The following is a 3,675-nucleotide window of genomic DNA, read 5'->3' as shown; positions in this document are numbered from 1 at the left end:
CATCCATCCATCCATCCATCCATCGTTCTATCTATCGTTCTGTCGTTCCATCCATCCATCCATCTACCCATCTATCCATCCATCCATCCACCCACCGATCTATCCATCTATCTATCTATCCACCCATCCATCCATCCATCCATCCATCGTTCTATCTATCGTTCTGTCGTTCCATCCATCCATCCATCTACCCATCTATCCATCCATCCATCCACCCACCGATCTATCCATCTATCTATCTATCCACCCATCCATCCATCCATCCATCCATCGTTCTATCTATCGTTCTGTCGTTCCACCCATCCACCCATCCACCCACCCACCCACCCATCCATCCACCCATCCACCCATCCATCCACCTATCCATCCACCCATCCATCCATCTACCCATCCACCCATCCATCTATCCACCCATTCATCCATCCATCCATCTGTCTTTCAGATGATGTGTCCATCCATCCACCATCCAACTTCCCATCCATACATCTATCCATTCATCCATCCATCCATCTTTCTTTCATAATATGGTGTGTGTAATGTAAAAGATATTGTTGTAAATGCTGACATGTGGGAAAAGCAGGATTGTCAAAGGGACTGTCGGTAGGAGAGTCCAGGAACAGCCCGGGATTCACTGTACGGAGAGAAAGACAGAAACAGAGTAAGACACTTAGGAGTCGTTCCCCTACATGCAATCCATTTAACTACAATTTAACTAGCTGTAAAACTACAAACAAACAAACAAAAACCTCAATATTACCTTCTGTTGGCTCTCCCCCTACAGAGAGAAGAGAGATACAGTCAACAATAGTTTAGATAATTAATAATATAACAATTACAATGATTTTCAGTTTTTAGAGCTAATTTGAAAAAGTCAAGTGTGTTGGTTGGTAGTGTTTTTTTAATGTTTTTGAAAGTCTCTTACCAAGGCTGCTTTTATTTGATAAAATACAGTGAAAACAGTAATATTGTGAATTATTATTATAATTGAAACTCTTTTCTGTTTGAACATATTTTAACCTGGTGATGTAAAGCTGAATTTTCAGCATCATTACTCCAGTCTTCAGTGTCACATGATCCTTCAGAAAAATCTTTTGTAACATTATAAATGTGTTTACTGTCACTTGATCAATTCAATGCAACTTGCTGAATAAAAGTATGCATTTGTTTCATAAAATAATTATGAATGTTTTATTATTTAAACAACATAATTTAGTTTTTCATGACCATTTTTCATCCTCTCACTGTTATTTGTATTTGAATACATTAATTATGTAGATGGTAAATTATATGAATTTCTAAACTATTTATTTTATTTAAAATGTAATGTATCATTTCTTTTCAAATAATTCTTGAATCGCTAGTGTACACTGAGTGACTTACAGGCAGTGGCAGAGGAGGGGCTACGAGGTGTCACTGACTCCGCCTCCTGTATAGTGGGTGTGGCCTCTTTCACTGTGAGTGGTTGAAATGCGACACATGACATCATGTTTCATGCAATAATTTGATGACGTTATGATGATGACAAAACATTTTTAATTGAAAAGGTTTCTAAATCCAGTGGACACATTTAGCTCTGTGTTGCTGGACACATGCTTGAAAACGCAACAAATGCAGACAAATATAAGAGGACATTTTGAGATACTTGATAGAAATGCTTAGACCACAGTTCACATGAGCAGGAAATACAGGCGTTTATCTGGACGCAAGACAAACCAGAATGACTAGTAAAGATTTCTTAACAAGCTAAGCTTGCTTTCATTGTGTGAGGGTTTATGCGAGTATACTTCAGGCACACATTTGTCCCCAAAAGTTAGTTAGCTGTACATAAAAGCAACAGAAGTCTATCATTTGTCCTCATTTAGAGTGTGTATTCTTGCGCTCACCTGTGTCCTGTCTCTTCTTCCTGTTTCTGGGTAAGAGAGAGCTCAGACTCCATCTGTCCGCTGATGAAGAACACAATGAGGGAAATTTATAAATGGGATTAAAAACACAACATCTTGATTTGATTTGAGCTGCTGTCACTCACATTGTCTGGCCGGCTGCTGTCTGTCCACAGCGTGGGATCTTTGCTGTGTTTCTCCATTGACTGTCGCGAGGGAAAACAGACACAAACATGATGTGATTCTTAAAGTAGGTGGAAAATTTCCAAAAACTAGACATGAATCAAACGTCACCTTGTTCTCTGTCCTCTCTCCTCAGTCTTGGTCTGATTGAACTCAAACTCCAGCGGTCTGCTGACAATTCAAAGGAAAACCGCTTTATAAACTGTGAGGTTGGTTTACGCAATGTATATAAACTTGAGTCTGACACCACACTGAAAATCTTTTATTTAAACCTCACCTTGTTCTTCATCACGTGTGCTTCTGCTCTGTGTGCTGCTCTGATTTTCTCTGTCCATGACTACTATGATATTAATAAAACACACAAAACTGAACAACAACAAAATAACTGACACTAGGGTGAATGTCAGGATATGTCTGAGTCATATTTCACTCCAGAATCAAATAGAGGGAAAAAAAGAAAACATATTTGCTCAAAATGTAAGAAAACGTCGATTTTTGGCATTGACATTTTTTCATGACATATTCTCCTCTACTTCTCATTAGTATTTATAAAGTATTTAAGGTTTTTAATTATTTAAATCATATTTTAATTTTAATCTGCACAATTGCATCTATACTATTTACATGTATAAAGTATTTAAATAGTAAATGATTTAAAGTTTATGAAGTATTTAAACTGTAAACAATTTTACATGTATAAAGCATTTAAATTATAGTTTTCACAAATGAAGATCATGGTAGTGATGTTGTGTTGTACTGATAAAAACTGTATTGAAGTAACATTAAAATAATAAACCATTGAATCACGCAAATGTAATAAAAATAGCTGGACACACTATGATAATGAGACTGAAAAAAATGTGTTTGATTGTCAAAGTATATAATGCAAAATACTCTTTATGGTTATAAAAATAGGCTCAATTTACTTTCTGCAAAATATCTCTCTTTTTTTTCCTTTTTCTGTCTTTTGATTATAGCATATGACCTGGACATCTTTCATCCACTAAAACTCACCCTGATCTCTGTCTTCTCCTCTCGGTCTTCCTCTTGATCTCACTGTTGAGAAATCACAAATAATGAGCAAAACTACACTGGACTGATGTTTGTCTTTATATCTTTATGAATATGTCTCATTCTCACCATCATTGTTTTCTCTTTCCTCTCTTCTTTGCGTTTCTCTTGGTCTCAATGAACTGTGACTCTTTTCGTCTGTAGAGTGAGAAACTATAAATGATAAACTACAGATGATTATATATACACGAGTAAAAGTGTGAGATGCGCGTCTTACTGTCATCTCTCTCCTCTCTCCGTGATCTGGCTGGTCTTTGGGAGTTTGTAACACCTCTGTTAACTGATATAAACAAATGTTTATATAAAAACTATTTAAACTCCGACATATAGTCACAAAATCACTCTAAAACACATTTAAAGTGTTAAATCATATCACAACAGTCTCACCTCTTGGCTCATTGTTTCTGACAGCCTGTGCATGTGTGTTCACTGAAGAAAGAACAACTTACTGCACAACTGATATTTGAAAATAAAATATAAAATTTAATCCAAAAATTTAATAAAATAAAATAAAATAAAATAAAATAACTAAATTAAATTA

At 35.8% G+C, this 3,675-nt stretch overlaps 1 pseudogene; it reads right to left on the bottom strand.

The window, feature by feature from the left end:
* Positions 1–3,675, bottom strand: part of LOC107672660 (E3 ubiquitin/ISG15 ligase TRIM25-like) — a 10,810-nt pseudogene that overhangs the window by 1,756 nt on the left and 5,379 nt on the right.

The sequence above is a fragment of the Sinocyclocheilus anshuiensis genome, unplaced genomic scaffold (genome assembly GCF_001515605.1).
Source record: "Sinocyclocheilus anshuiensis isolate Anshui unplaced genomic scaffold, SAMN03320099.WGS_v1.1 scaffold1346, whole genome shotgun sequence".
In the NCBI taxonomy this organism is placed as follows: domain Eukaryota; kingdom Metazoa; phylum Chordata; class Actinopteri; order Cypriniformes; family Cyprinidae; genus Sinocyclocheilus; species Sinocyclocheilus anshuiensis.
The sequence above is the reverse complement of the archived record's forward strand: the minus strand, read 5'-3'. Positions and strand labels throughout refer to the sequence as shown.